Here is a 16,154-nt window from a genome sequence, read left to right as displayed (position 1 = left end):
AAGAGAGAAGCACCATCACAAGGTAAACCCTACTATACCGCTCAATTCACATGGATTTTTGCAGTTGGAATTGTCAACTTACCTCCCGGCTTCGTTGCAGAGAAACGATAATAATCCCTTGTCGCTGTCACCACACGAATCCGACCCAAATGTAATGTAGTGTAGTGTCGCGGTGGGCTGGATCAACAGAGAGCCGATGCCCTGCTCCTCCGACTGACTGTACGAGGCTGTTCATTCAGAGCTGAGTGATAGTGGAGAGTGAAGGAAGGGACTGACAAGTCGGTCAAAACAGCAGCACCACGCCTCCCCTCTTAAAGCTACCGCACTCTGTCTGTCTGCCTGTCTGTCTGCAGGCTGTCTCTGGGTGTGTGTTGAAAGTGAGGATGAAACACTATCACAATCAGAAGTGAAACATTTCATTATTAAAGCTGCAGTAGGAAGAATTGTAACAATTTAAAAAAAAGACAGTAGTACAGAAGATAATCTGAAAGAAATCATGTGCCTCTGTGTCCTCCGGTGTCCTCGACACCGGTGTCCTCCGGTGCTCCCTAACGGCATCTGCAAGATTTCACAGACCCGGAGGAAAACAAGCAGTAAGAGCTGATCTGAGGTCTGCTGTCCAGCTGCTGTCTGTGAGAGCCGGCTGTTGATCACTCGCAAACTCAGATCAAACGGTCAAATTAGGCTGATCAAATATGAATCAATATTCTGTTACTGTAATGACTATTTCTCGCATAAACTGTTTTCAGAAACATCTTGTAGTGCACTGTTTTGCTGCAAAATGTGAGAGATCGTGACCCGACAGCCATGTTGAGATCGGTTGAGGAAATACCAAGCACCGCCCACCATCCGAGCACACTTTCTTTAAAGGTCCCATGTTATAAAAAAAGTGAGATTTTCATGTTTTTTTTATTATAAAGCAGGCTTAAGTCTTATATAAATACTGTGAAAGTATCCAAAACACTCAATCCACAGGGAAATACACACAGCCCGTATTCAGAAACTCTGCATTTGAAACAAACTGTCAGGATTTCTGCCCATTCGTGATGTCACAAATATACAATATTTAGACCCTTTACACAGTTTTAAACGTAAACATTCTAAACGTGTCCCAGTTTATTTCCTGGTTGCAGTGTATGTGAATATCATCAGCTGACAGGAAGTACACATGGACCCAAGCTGTTGCCTAGCAACGCAATTCTGTCAAAATGCACTAAAACGGAGCGTTTCAGACAGAGGGTAAATACAGGTATATTCAGGCAGACAGTATGAGGCACATAAAGTTTTTTTTCTAACATTATAGCATGTAAACATTTTCTAGTAGAAACACAAAATACAAGTATGAACCTGAAAATCTGCATAATATGGGACCTTTAACTTTCAAGTCCAAGTCGAGTTTCAAGTCAAGTTATTTTTCTGTCAAGTTAAGTTGCAAGTCATCAAAACAGTGACTCGAGTCAACTTTTGGTCAATGCTCCTTGTAGCAAAAGTGCAACACATGTTTGCAAAGTAATATATAGCAGCTAACGCCACATAATTAGATATTAATAGATAATTACCACAAATACTACAGCCATGAAGATATATATATATTGTAATAGGTGTGACTAGAAAACAGCTTGAAGTAAGTTATAAACAGGTTTAAATGTACTACAGATCTCGTGTTTGCCAATGAAATAAGCTCCAATGAAGTTTCCCAAACATGAAGTACAGGTCTTGCGTCCCCAGCTGCTAAGCATTTAATCCTCTGAAATATGAAGAAACAGTATGACTGGCTGTGTTTTGATCTCCTGGCAGCCCCTAATCCTCCATTAATTGCAAATTCTGGGCATCCGCTTTGACCTGGGCTCCTACATGGACATCAATACTAATTTCATATGTTTGAGAATGACACAAGCCCCGCTATGATTTGTGTGAGACAATTTCCATGTACATCTTCAGAGGCAGAGAGGAATGATATTTCTCATGTCTTTCATGTCATTTAAAAATAGCAGCTGGAAGACTTAAAGGGTTGCCAGTAGGCATTTTGCTGTTAATGTGACAGCGAACATGCAGTTATATGGTGTCAAAATGAAAGTAGAAGCAGCTGCTACCTGCGTTGTTTGGGATTCCTTAAATACCTTCATGCTATTAGGACAAAACAGCTTCCAGCATTATCTAACCCTGCCATACAGAACAGTGTGGAAGTCAGGGTCGCTGATTTGTGCTCATTGTACTGAATCAAATCCTCATGTACTTGTACAACATTAAAGGGGAACATGTCGTGCTCATTTTCAGGTTCATACTTGTATTTTGGGTTTCTAGAACATGTTTACATGCTTTAATGTTCAAAAAACACTTTATATTTCTCATACTGTCTGTCTGAATATACCAGTGGGCAACCTCCAGGGTCTGAAAAGTGAAGCCTTAAACCTGCATTCTTTCTAACAGCCAGCAGGGGGCGACTCCTCTGGTTGCAAAAAGAAGTCTGATTGTATAGAAGTCTATGAGAAAATGAGGCTACTTCTCACTTGATTTATTACCTCGGTAAACATTATAAACATGAGTTTATGGTCTCAATCACTAGTTTCAAGTCTTCATCAATACAGCATGATGTTCATTTAGTACATTATGGTCCCATTTAGAGTCAGATAGACCATAAAGCAGGGGATGCTTTAGGGCGTGGCTACCTTGTGATTGGCAGGTCGCTACCACGGTGTCGTCCAGTCTGGGAGTTGTCCGTGTTACCGCCTTAGAACTTTAACCTTTTCAAATTGTGTTTTCAATTCATGAAAGTTCATTATAACCTCTTTGGTCTTTTTCAACGTTCGGTTGTACTTAGCTCCACCCTCTCATGTCACTTCTGGTTGCAAAAAACCTAGATGGCGACGGCCAAAATGCTGAACTCGAAGCTTCAACGGCAGTCCACAAACCAATGGGTGACGTCATGGTGACTACATCCACATCTTATGGTGCCTTCAAATGGGGTCATGTTCACCGTGTTTACGAGTTGGGCCCATATGAATCAAATATCTTGTTGTATTCACGACCTCAGAAGTGGAAAGTTTCTGAAATTTCCGAATTCACGACTTGTGACGGAAGTTATCTTTTCGGTGCATAATAAGTTAATATATTGTAATTTTAGCCGTATATTGTTTTTCTTCGTAATTTTATAATATGTCTGAGGAAAATGTTGATATTCCCAACGGCCTCATCTTTCTCCTCTGTCATTATACCTTTGCATTTCCTGCATTATGTTAACCGCTTGCTAGCTTGCTAAATCGTTAGCCTCTGTGGCTTCTAGACGCCGACAGTAACATTAATATTGCCATTGCTTAACAGCGGTGTTCTCACGACTTAACCACTTGAACGCCAAGCATATCGTATACACGACTTCCCATGTTGTAAATACAAGCTCACAAGTTTCATTTGAAGGCACCATATTATACATTCTATGAAATATACCTGTATTCACCCTTTGTCTGAAACGCTCTGTTTTAGCGCCTGTCTCTTTCCGATCGAGACACAAAAAAACGGACTGGGTTGTCTTATTTCACAGTTTTGTGGGTTGGTAGGCACTCCAGATACCCACATGTATGTGCACAAGCACTGAAAATGTGAGTTTTTCACGACATGTCCCCTTGAAGAAACACATTATATTCTCCATAATGGGACTTTGAATATGTAAAGAGAGCTCAGCATTTATCAGTGAGTTGTTTCTCGGGTCAGAAATAATTGCGCCAGCTACTGTAAGTGTCAGGTTCGTCAGATGGTGAGTATATGTGTCTACTCTTTGACTGAAGTTTCAGGAGTAGACAGAGCTGTACGGGAGCACGGCCTGTCAGAGCCAGGATGACATTATCCAGCGGGAGCGAGTGATTCGGCCCCTGGGAGAAAACCAGGCAAAGAGGCCTCGATTAATCTCTTCAATTTGGCAAAACCAAGGGGAGGTCAAATCTATAATCCAGAGCAGCTAGTATATCATAGGGGAGTGAGATTCATGTCAGATAATGACACTCTGTCAGTAACTTTAACCTGAGCCTTTTAGCCTGACCCCCAAAATGCAGTAGACTTGGCGACACACACACACATACACACATTATGCCCCCAGCTTTACTTTATATGGTGCCAGGAGGCAGTTTGGACTTTATCTTAACCATTCTATTGTTTGAAACACAACTATATGACATATTATACATAACCCACCATGTCACAGTGAACAGTGTCTTTAGTGACGCCACCACAAATGAAGTCTTTTTTCCAGTGGCTGAGGCTTGGAGTTAGTTACTCCAGGTTTTACACTGACCTCAGAGAGACTAGTGGGGAATTCTTTAAAAAGTTTAGAAGACACGGAGGACTGTCGGACTACAGGATCACTTCTGAGACTGCCGGGATGTCCGGGCAGACAAATCAAGCACACCTCAAACCTTTTAAATAATTTTGAAACTGTACAGCTTTTACATCCTTGCTCAGATCCGCCGCAGAAAGCCAAGACTAACAGATGCGGTGACAGGAGGGTTCTGTGAGCGTCTGTCTGCAGACAGAAGCCAGGTTGTTTTGTAGACAGTCTAGATCTGACGCGGCTGAAGATGTGAAAAGCCCCAGTCGACACCTCAGGATCTCAGGGGGTGTCTGGCAGAACAGAGATGGCGCTTACTGAATTCACACATGTCCATTAGCATGCACATACACACATGCGCACATGCTTTTATGTACAGTGAAACTTGCAGTCATGCACAACATGATCCATGTATATATACATATGTATTACACATGCTCAAACATATCTCTCTATGAGCCTCAAAAGTGGATAAAGAACAGCCATAGCAGTCACAGATACATTATTTGTATTTGATAACAACACACACAGAGGGATAGAGACTTCATTCTCTGCTCAGGTAGACATTACTCCTCTAAATCTTTACATAGACAATAGATGTTTGCTGCTATATTAATGCTTTTGATATTGTATAGAGCACCTTTAAAAGGTAACTCCACCAACTTTACACATGAAGATCAGTTTATATGTCAGGAAGTTATAGTCTTTTGTGGCTCTGAAGGGAGTTTTCCAAAATCTGAGAACCTGTCTCGCATTGGGCATAGAGACTTCATATTTTTAACAAAAAACCTACGTCACAAACCTTGGGGTGGAGTTTGATGGACGAGGGCTATTACCAGCATGGATGTATAATAAGACCTGGATACGGTGATGCCGTTCAGCATTGCTTCTAATTTTTTTTCCAGTAGCCACTCGCAGTATTGCAGCGAAAAATCCCCCTGCGGCCCAAAAAGCATTTTCCCTATAGACCACCATTATAAAAGCGACGTCTGTGAAACTGTTGACAGGACACCTCGAACTGCAAACAAGGCCAATTATGACTCTTTCTATTATGAAATTTTGATCCATGCAGGTTTTGTATTTGTAAAACTTTCCTCTGTGTTCTCATCACAATGTAAAGTCTATGGGCCCAGCAGGAGCTTGCAGGCGGGGCCAGTGGGAGAAACATTAAAGCGCATATTCAGTGGGCAGCATACGCCGGAAGTAAACTCAGAAGCTAGAAACTTTTTTGGCAAGCAATTCTCATTGGTATGAATAGGCGCCATCTTGGGGTCCTGTATCTTATTAGCCTATACCAAAGATATTGAAATAGAAGCAAAGACAACAGCCGCTGCCGCCATTTTGGACTGAAAACGCTTATTACATTCATAATATTTGAATTGTTCAACACAGGCCATTTAGGTAGAATATGACAATAGAATAGAAATAATTTAATTTTACTTTTGTATGGCGCTTTTTAGGTGGACGTTTCACTGGTACTGGTTTGACTTTCAGTCCAAAATGGCGGAAGAGTAGCTTTGCTGCTAGGTGCTGATGTTGCAATGGAACAAACAATTGACTTTCAGTTCTTGGCAATATACGTTCTTTGCCTATACATCCATGATTACCAGACATTTAAAGTCTAATAAAAGATGTTTGCATTATGGGAAGTGTAGGATTCAGTGTTTTTTGGAGTTTGACCCATACTAGGGACTTAAAGTCAAGCTATCTCAGTCGCTCCTGCTTTCATTTTGACCATTGCATTCTTTTCTTAAATATATCATTACTGAGTCCCCCAGCGTAACTAGAGTAGAGTGCTGAATCACTTTCAGAACTACATATCACAAAATAATGTAAACAGGTTCAAACTATTCGGTTCAGGCTCCCAGATGTTACAAGCTATAGGTTGAAGCTCTCATGTTTTGTAAAAAAAAAAAAAATGCTATTTACTAGAGAGATAATACAGTAAGAAAAAAAAGAAGTGAATACAACAAAATAGCAAATATTGCACACTCTCCTGTACTTCATATGTATCTGGATCAAAGTCAAAATAAATGTTGCCAACTTGCCATGGCACTGCTTCATGGAGCATTTCCATTCACACTAACTGCATAACATGATGGATCTGAAGAAAGAGGATTGCTTGTCAGGTCTGCCTCCTGGGATGAAAATGACTCGGTGCCCTTGACAAGGAGCTCTTACCTCAAATTACCCGAGTAACAAGCCAGCTGAATAAATGACTGAATCTTTCAGTGTGAACGGTGAAAATGACTCCGGTTAAGTGTGTCCATTCAGTGAGTGATGGTGGAAAATAAGGGGGAGTCGCTATGAGGGATATGACTTTGTGCATTCCAAATGACAAATCTGCATCTAAATTAGAATATTCCTGCTGGACATATTTATTCACCAGGATGCCCTAAGGATTTAACTAAAAGCATATAAACATGAAGATACATGTGGAGTAGATTACTCTAGAATGAAGGATGAAATGTGTTAAAATGCCACATGGTGTGATATAAAAGCTGTAGTCAAAACTTTATTTCACTTAAGTAGGAGTTCTGGTATGAGTCATTTCTGAATGCTTATCAGACCGTGCAATTAAAACCAGAGGCAGCTTGTTTTGGTTTGACAAACAAAAGGCGGAATCCAAGACAAAGTGTTTTACAAGCCTTGATTGTACTTGTTGACATCTTAAACTATTAAAAACATCAATGGGTTTGGCTAGGGCCGTAGCCAGGATTGCTGCGATGGACTGGCGACCTGTCCAGGGTGTACCCTGCCTTCGCCCAATGTCGGCTGGGATCGGCTCCAGCCCCCCCGCGACCCCTAACGGGATAAGCGGTTGCAGATGGATGGATGGATGGATCGTAGCCAGGATTTAAGAAATACTGTGGTCATAAGTCAAAGTCGAATCGAAAAAATAACTTAAATAATATACCCACCATGTGGGTTATAATTCCAACCAATGTACTAAAACCCACAAATTCACCAAACAAACAAGGACATGACCTACTGTAAGGTGAGAGGATGCACACAACCTTTGGCGTAGCTTCGGAGCACCCCTTATCGTGGCCTTTAGGGGCCCACAAAGGGAAGGATAAATTTTGGCAGGGAAAGTGAAAGTGCAGCGTTTGCCCCTCCCTCATTACCACCACTGAGGTGCCCTCAACCTCCAACTGCTCCTGTGTATCTGCTCTGTGGCCAACTCTTCAGACTGGGCTATATACAGTAGCTTCTAGGTGTGAATCGTAAAGTTTTCCATGCAAATTAAGCAGAAATTTGAACTGTATTCATTATCGCTATTTTTTGTCTCTGCGGTAGAACGGAGGCTTCAGTGGATGCAAGTCACATGCTTCATGTATGTCACGATTTATTCATTAAGTCTGTTGCATTTTGCTTTTAGATATTTTATTGAGGTGTTTGGAATAGTTGTTGACTATAGCTGGTACTGATATGTACACCGTTGTTTTTTGTAAGAACGGGTAACAGAAACAACAAGGGATAAGATACGACTGCAATCATTAATAATTAAATTGAAAATAACAACACAGAAATAATGGATTGGGGTATAGTTTATAAGCTGGACTTAAAACAAAAATGTTAGTAGTGATGCAGCGATCGGGCGGCGGACCAGCCAGACCCAACGGCAGACATAAATTCGTGTGCGGGCGTTGGCTTTCCATGAACATGTGAGTGTATTGATCAGACTGATTATACAATAATAAGCACATCCTCCCTATCTATACGTATCATATGCATGTCACGCTGAATTTTCACTGATATGGAAACAACATAAGCCAAGTCATTGACAGTTAATATGTTTAGCACGTCTGGAAATGCAGTCCACCTGGCTGCAGCCGCGGAAATCGAACACTTTCTGGGGCGCTGCCAAGACGTGGATTCAATTTCAGACTAGCAGAGCGATACAAATAAACATGACATAAACATTGGGGATTACCTGGACCCCTGTAGGGGGGACCCGGGAAATGTTTTTATTAACAAGCTCTATTTTGATGCTTTTTCATGCACTGTGACACCTTATTTAGATTCAGTAGGCTACATGTCTTAATAGGCTAATTAAAAAATAATAATTGACAGGCTCGTGTGTTACAAGGAGTAGCCTATCTCACATTCAAGTTTCACATCGGATTTTAAATTATTTTCGGTGCTACACTCAAAACCTTCAGGGTTAAGCCCTGACAAAATGACCAGACGACACCGATATACCCTTAACTATAGTAAGGCAGTCCTGCCTGCATGTGCGGGGAGAGAGAGAGGAAGACGCTGCTGCCAGAGAGACAGAGTTTACTCTGAGCAACAAGTGGCTGAAAGGATCTGAAAAGTGGCTAAATCCAGCGAGTGTGTAATATCCACTACATTTTACTAGTCCATCTTTGGGGATGGAAGCAGGGTGTCTCTGTGGACGGGCCCGCCCCCCCCTGGGACTAGCAGGAACGAGCAAAAAAGCAAAATTTTCAAAAAAGAAAATAAAAACACATTTAGCGTTTATCAAAACACCAGCTTTTCCACATTAGAGTAAATAATATTTTTCGCAATATTTTGACTTCTCTGCAGAATTACTGGCATTTCCACTCGTGTGTTTTATGTGCAAAATCATTGAATGTATGAAAATGAAAATGCACTTATTGTGCACAACGCTGTAAGTTTGAGCGTTACAGCCAAAGAGAGGAAGTGAGTGAAACTTCCCTGAATAAAATACGTTTTTTTTGTGTGTGTATCAATATATATATATACACTCCACAGGTCTCCTTTAAGGGTTTGGAAGATCTAATGTTGCTTACATTTTAATGAAGAGCTTTCTTTTTAGGGCAGCATTGAAAGAATCATTAGCAACGGATGTTCTCCAAAACCTGACCCGGCACAATGACAAAAGTGTGCTCCGGCCGGCGGGCTGTTCTTGCTTTTATCTCAACTGTTTTCAACATGGCAAACTTTCTAATTTTACAGCTAAACAGTTCACTACAAGATGTTTCTGAAAACATTTGAGGTGAGAAATAGGCATTACAGTAACAGAATATTGATTAATATTTGATCAGCGCTGCCTAGTTTGACCGTCTGATCAAAGTTCACAAGCTTCGCGAGCGGTGATTGACAGCTGCTGCGGAGACTGCTCGGCTCTGATTAGTTGTTTTTCTTCGGATGTTGTGGAATCTTGCAGATGCCGTTAGGAGAACAGGAGGACACACGTTTTTTCACACATTATCTGGCTCATGTCCTACTGTCAGGATATAGTGACAGTTTGACCAAATATGACCAAAAGTTAATTTTAGCAAAGTTACCAACTGTAGCTTTAAATGTTTGGCCACAATGACAAATACATAGGTTGCATGGCAGGCAGTGGTTTTCACATGTTTATATACTGTATATGGGTGGGTCTGTGCCATCCAGGAAAATTCCTCTAAACAGAAATGAATGCAATAATATGCTTTGGGAAATGGGCAGCATGTAAAGTATACACATGTTTGTAATAAAGAGGCTCAAACATACATACAAACAGAATGGTCCTATAATGCAAAGTATACATAAAACATTTACCGACAGACTAAACCAGGGGTCTGCCACCTGAGGCTCCAGAGCCACATGCAGATCTTTAGCCCCTCTCCAGTGGCTCCCTGTGCATTTTTTTAAAAAAAGTAGTGGAAATGAATAACTGTTTTTTGTTTACATTTTCATTTTTATTTATCATTGTTGTAGGTCTAAAGGTACGAAGGTACGACAGAGTATTAGGGCCGCATTGAGGAAAAAAAAAAAATCGGAGATTTTGAGAATAAAGTCAGAAGTTTACGAGAAAAAAAAGTCGTAATATTATAAGAATAAAGTCATAATATTATAAAGTAGTCATTTTTCTTTACTTTCTTTTTTTCTCGTAAAGTTATGACTTTATTCTCGTAATGTTACGACTTTTTTCTCATAATATTACGACTTTTTTTCTCGTAAAGTTCTGACTTTATTTTCGCAATGTTACGACTTTTTTCCCGTAAAGTTATGACTTTATTCTCGTAATATCACGTAATTTTTTCTCGTAATATTATGACTTTATTCTGGAAATCTGAGATTTTTTTTCCCTAAATGTGGCCCAAATACTCTGTAGTACATTTGCACTTTGGCCCTCACTGCATTAGACTTATATACTATATACTTAGACTATAAACTGTTACCTTCATCACAATGCTCAAATGTTTTGCGGCTCCAGACAGATTTTTTGTTTTCTTTGCCTAAAATGGCTTTTTTGATAGTAAAGGTTGCTGACCCCTGGACTAAACATACACTCTAGCTGGAATATCTAACACGTTTTATTGTCGTTAGGAAGCTAATGTTTTTGTGATGCTATAGAAGAGACACTGTGAGCCTCGTTTACAGCAGGCTTCCTGGTTCTGCTCACCTGACATGCTCCGAACAGCTGACCTGGTTGTGCTGCTATCTAACACAACACAGAGGCCCTCTATTGTCCATCAAACTGCATGCTCTGCTGCTTTTTGTCTACTGTCTTTGTAGACAAACACACACACACATGCACTCATATAGTATCTATTTTCTCATCCTGTCTGTGTGTCCCTCTGTAACCTCTGCGATGGAGGGTGAAAGACACAAGGAGAAAGCGCAGCTCAATTACACCTCCGACAAAACTTCTACATTAGTTACCACTCCGGGAGGAGACAAAGTCGTGCGTATGTGTTTCCCTTTCCCTACATGCATTGTGATGACTATAGTACAAAATCTGAGAATCAATAAGATTCCTCTGTGTTCTATTTCTGCCCTGGTGATACGTTCCCTTTCATTTCCTGGCTGTCATCAAAGTCTCCTTGCATTTGTCTTCCTCACCGTCTCGGCTGCTATTATCTCCTCGGTTTATGGTCGAACGGATTGTGTACGTGATTGTTTGTGTGAGAGTTTAAAAGCAATATCATTACAAAGCCATTACATGGACGCTGATGTTGGCAGAAATATTGATTTTTCAGCAGCAAACTTGAGAAGAAATGGAAATTGCATTGCCCCTCTGGGCAGCAAAAATATTCAAAACTAGAATGGCACTCGGAGAGCGCAGACCTCCGCCAACGCGTGACTTTAAAAACAGATCACAGCTCACAGCTGGCGGCACCATGAGGTGCTCTTCTCAGAGAGGTTGCTTCAGGAGTGAGATCATCACAGATGTAGACGCACCCTAAAATGTGAACCAATCACGTCCTAGAAAAGGTTAAGAGTTGATTAGCCTATATGACCATCTTTTATTTATCCTTTATTGAACCATTGTCATTTATATTTATATTTACATAACAAGTTGAAGCCATAATCTAATTATATATAACTATAAATGGCTCAACTTCCCCCAGATCTTTTGGCTCAAATTACCCCAACCCGGCCATTTTAACAAACTTGTATCATCCAGCAGTTAAGAGCTAACATCATGCTAACAGTATAGCCTCATATTGTAACTTCCTGAAGCACTAACACGAGGGATTTTTTCAAACTTGTCAAAAGAATCATGACTCCTTTGACATGAAAAAACACTTTGAATGGCAAAAAATGTTTTTTTTAACCTAAATGTGTTTACCACTTGTCATATGGGCCTCTCTCCATCACAGGGTCAGTAAAATCGATGACTCTTTAAAAATGTGTCCTAAAGTGATGGAAACACAGTGTAAACAGATTTATGTCCCCACAACATGAGCAGGACTGTAGTACTCGAGTCCAGTCTCAGTCTCAAGTCTACTTTTTTGAAGTCATGCACTTTTCTTGGACTCGCACCTTGTAGGACTTGGATTTGTCTTGGTCTTGGGCTCTGCTATTGAGAACTGGTCAAGTTCTTCCCTGCTGCTGATTTGGGATCAATTGTACATGAACGTTATCGGATTTAACAGTGTTTTCCCGCTATAGTTTTAACACCATGTTTAAACTTGATCAATTGATGGTTATTTTCAGGAGCAGCACACCTAGCCTACTTCCTCGTTCAAGCTAATTGCATGAATGAATTAAAAATGAAAATGTAATGACAATGAAGATGTCCCTGCTCGTGTGCATATTGGGGATGGTCCCGTGGCAGAAACAAATATCAGATCAAATTCAAGGTTTATGAATGTAATGTTTGATTGTAATGGTCCTCAAACCTTAATTCAATTGCATTGATTAATTTGATGTTAGAAGATATATCAATATTATTTATTGATAGACTATTTCTGTCCATCCTAACTCAATAATCACTATATTAGCATTGACACTATTGGCTATTATGGTCTTGAACAGGACTCGATTTGCTCTGGACTCGGTCTTGACTTGGTCTCGACTGACTTAGGACTTGGTCTTGACTCAGACTCGACTGGACCTGGTCTTGGACTTGACTTTGACTTGATTAAGTTGGACTTGACTACAGCCCTGAACAGGAGTAATACACCCCCACTCCTCCACACACACAGACACACACACAGGCTCTGATCTCTTCAGTATGGCCTAATTGAGAGTGACACATTTGGTGCTAATCAATACGCAATCCCATTGTTGCTATGGAGATATCCTCAATGAACTGTCCCCATTCCTATTTGTGCCACAGACACCGAATGATACAGCGAGACATTATGTCTGCAGGAGTCACACTGTTTGCATTTATAGCATTATGTAACCAAGTGGTCAATAGTGCATAGCAATAATATTGTTTTATCAAAACATATGATCTGCATGGTAAAGCATTCCAAGACCACTTTGTGGTTTTCGCCACGCATCCAATCTGACTTTCCTGCACTTTTTCTAAAGCAGAAACCTCTTTGGCTGAGTGGACGTGAGCGTGGATCGGCCTCCTCTGGTGTGACACATCACGGGGGGGTTGGCCAGGGGTAACCGTGACATAACACAGCTTATTGTGTGAGGAATGGCATGCAACAACAGTGGCCCGAACATACGGTCCTGAATAGGACTTCAAAGGCAGCCGAGTTCAGCACCGCAAGGTATTTCATTGTAACTCTACCACGCTGCGAAGGAGAGGAATTTGGATGCTATAGAATCCTCCACGGCAGCAGGTATTCGGCGGACATACCTATGGGGTCTCTCGTGTCCAATTCCCACTCAGCTCGTTACAGTTAGCATTCCCCCGCAACTCTTACATAACGCCGTATTTGTGCTGAACCGTCACCTGGACTCGGCTCGCGTTGGGAAGTGGATTTTTCGCTCAGGAAAAGATGGAGAAAATGGATTTACTGTAGGACTTCCGCCAGTGTTTCCAATACATTGCAGTTCTTTTAGTTTGTCATTCCAGCTGCAAATATTCCTCTAGCGCTCTTTCAACCCTGTCTCTCATTTCATTATTTTTCTCTCCATTCCTGTACTCCCCCATCCTTCCTCTCCTGCTACCTGCAAAAGTTCACACGGACATTCCACTTCTCCTCATGTTTTCATTATATACACATTCTCTCTGCTGCTTTTCTGTCCTTCATGCTTCTATCTGCTTGACGGTTGAGAAGTGAAGATGTGGGCTCTCTCAAACCCAACTTGGTTCTATTTATACTGTGCAGTTAGAGCGGTTAGCTCTGCGTTCAGAGCCCTGGGCCTTTCAGACCCGTGGAAGGGAGGGCCTAATCCACCCACTTTCCCCATCGCCAAGCACACCGCCAGGCCAACAGGACCGCCCCAGCCATGTCTCTGCCTGCCCACTGTCCAAACTCCTCACCACATGCAGCTGGGATGGAGGGATGGAGCGGATGGAAGGAATGGACAGGAGGGAGCAGTGGGGAGGGAGAGTCACTTGACAAGCAAGTGTATGAAAAGGTATATAGGACAAATAGCTCAATTGCATTTAAAGGGTTCATGTTTACTGTGTTCGAGAAGAGTCCATATGAACATCCCCCTCTGGTGGTATACCTCGGAAGTGGAAATGTTCTGAAAGCTCAGAATTCACGAGTTGTGACCAAGCGGCAACCTCCGGGGCTGAGAAATGAAGCCAACGCGGAAGCAAAGAACGTGTATTGATAAGAAATGAAAGTCAATTGTTTGTTCTATTGCAACATCAGTGCCCAGCAGCAGAGCTATGCTTTTGCCATTTTGGACTGAAAGTGACTACCGGACACCAGTAAAACATCCGCCTACAAAGTGCCATACAAAAGTAAAACAAATTATTTCTATTCTATTGTCATATTCTACCGAAATGGCCTGTGTTGAACGATTAAATATTATAATTATAATAAGCGTTTTTAGTCCAAAATGGTGGCGGAGGCTGTTGTCAAAAAAATAGTTTTGTCTCTTTGCTTCTAAATTCTTCGGCGGAAGTACCAAAAACTGCAGTTCCTCAAATGGCCACTTGAGGCTGGCTCCAAAAGCGAGTCAATCCCCACAGACCCCCATGTTAAAATGCCCAACTTTACAGCAGAAATAAACATGTTTACAGCCTGCAACAAAAACAACTTTTTTTTGGTCGCTAATATCCCTGTTCATGACAACTGTACGGGGTTGAACTTTTATACAACTCATCTGTTTAAATTATATTAAGGGTCAAAGTTCAGCAGAATTGGGGGCATGGCTGCTTTGAATGACAGGTGGGTACCAACTCAGGTCGCTAGCTGCTAGCTGTCTGCTCTGCTGCATCATTATGTTTTCGGGGTTGTCCGTCTGTCCGTCCATTCTTTTGAACGTGATATCTCAGGAACGCCTGGAGAGAATTTCTTCAAATTTCGCACAAATGTCCACTTTAAGGATGAACTGATTAGAATATGGTATTCAAAAGGCGACCTCATGTCTGTCCCATGACACCTCAGGAACGCCATGAACAAATTTCTTCAAATTTGGCACAAACGTCCACTTAGACTCAAGGGTGGACTGATTAAATTTTGGTGGTCAAAGGTCACTATGACCTCAAAAAACATGTTTTTGGCCATAATTCAAGAATTCATACGCTCATTATGACAATTTTACACAAATGTCTAACAGGATAAAATGATGAAGTGATGGAATTTTGGATGTAAACTGCAACTTAACTGGTTGGCGTAGGCATACAACTGCAAGATGGCGAAGGCCGGAGCCACCCACTTTGAGCTTCACAACGGCTCTTCAGAAACCTATGGGTGACATCACGGAGACTACATCCATACTTTATACAGCCTATGGTTGTAACATGTTTGTTGTTGTTGTTATTATATTGTAATTTGAGTAGTATAGAGGTTTTTTTTTGTAATTTTATAATATGTCGGAGGAAAATGTTGATATTCTCAGTGGCCTCATCTTTTTCCTCTGTCATTTCCTGCATTACGTTACCTGCTTGCTAACTTGCTAAATGTTAGCCATGGTTGCTTCTAGATGCCTTAAGTAACGTTAATATTGCCGTTGCTTAGCAGCAGTGTTCTCGCGACTTAACCACTTAATCGCCGAGCATATCGTGTACACGACTTCTCACGTCGTAACCACAAGCTCACAGGTTCCAATTGAAGGCGGCATGTTTTCACTCACTTGTATCAATACTTGTGAATGAATTACAGCCTATTCCATGAGAACATCTTTCCCAAAAGATATTTTCAGAAAAATGTGCAAAAATGTCTGAGGAATTGAGAAAGGAGAAAATAATGACTTAAGAAACATGTTTATTTGCGCCGATGACTCAAGATGAATTCCAATGGTCTGAAGTAAGAGACAAGAGAGATTTGCTGGGCTGCAATCAATGAAAACTCTTGACATAATGTCCATTATGCAACAGTGGCCTAAATATTCCCCCCTTGCTAAAAAATGCCAAGCATGAGAGTTGCTATAAAAGGAGAAGGTATGCATCCGATTTTTCCAGGAAAATGCATCAGACGTACATGCCGGTAATAGTTCTGGAATTACTTTGATGAGTATTTATAGAGATGTTATCAGGGGGCCGACA

General features: G+C 41.2%; 1 protein-coding gene across 1 annotated transcript in view; it reads right to left on the bottom strand.

Annotated features, from left to right (window-relative positions):
• daam2 (dishevelled associated activator of morphogenesis 2) overlaps positions 1–290 on the bottom strand; it is a 140,840-nt gene extending 140,550 nt beyond the window's left edge. Inside the window, exon 1 of the mRNA XM_037796508.1 lies at positions 83–290. The gene's annotated coding sequence lies outside the window, so the exon portion shown is untranslated. The remainder of the gene's footprint in view (positions 1–82) is intronic.
• Between the last annotated feature and the right edge of the window lie 15,864 nt (positions 291–16,154).

Source organism: Sebastes umbrosus, chromosome 16, assembly GCF_015220745.1.
Source record: "Sebastes umbrosus isolate fSebUmb1 chromosome 16, fSebUmb1.pri, whole genome shotgun sequence".
NCBI classification, from domain to species: Eukaryota; Metazoa; Chordata; class Actinopteri; order Perciformes; family Sebastidae; genus Sebastes; species Sebastes umbrosus.
This window is presented reverse-complemented; position numbering and strand designations above follow the sequence as displayed.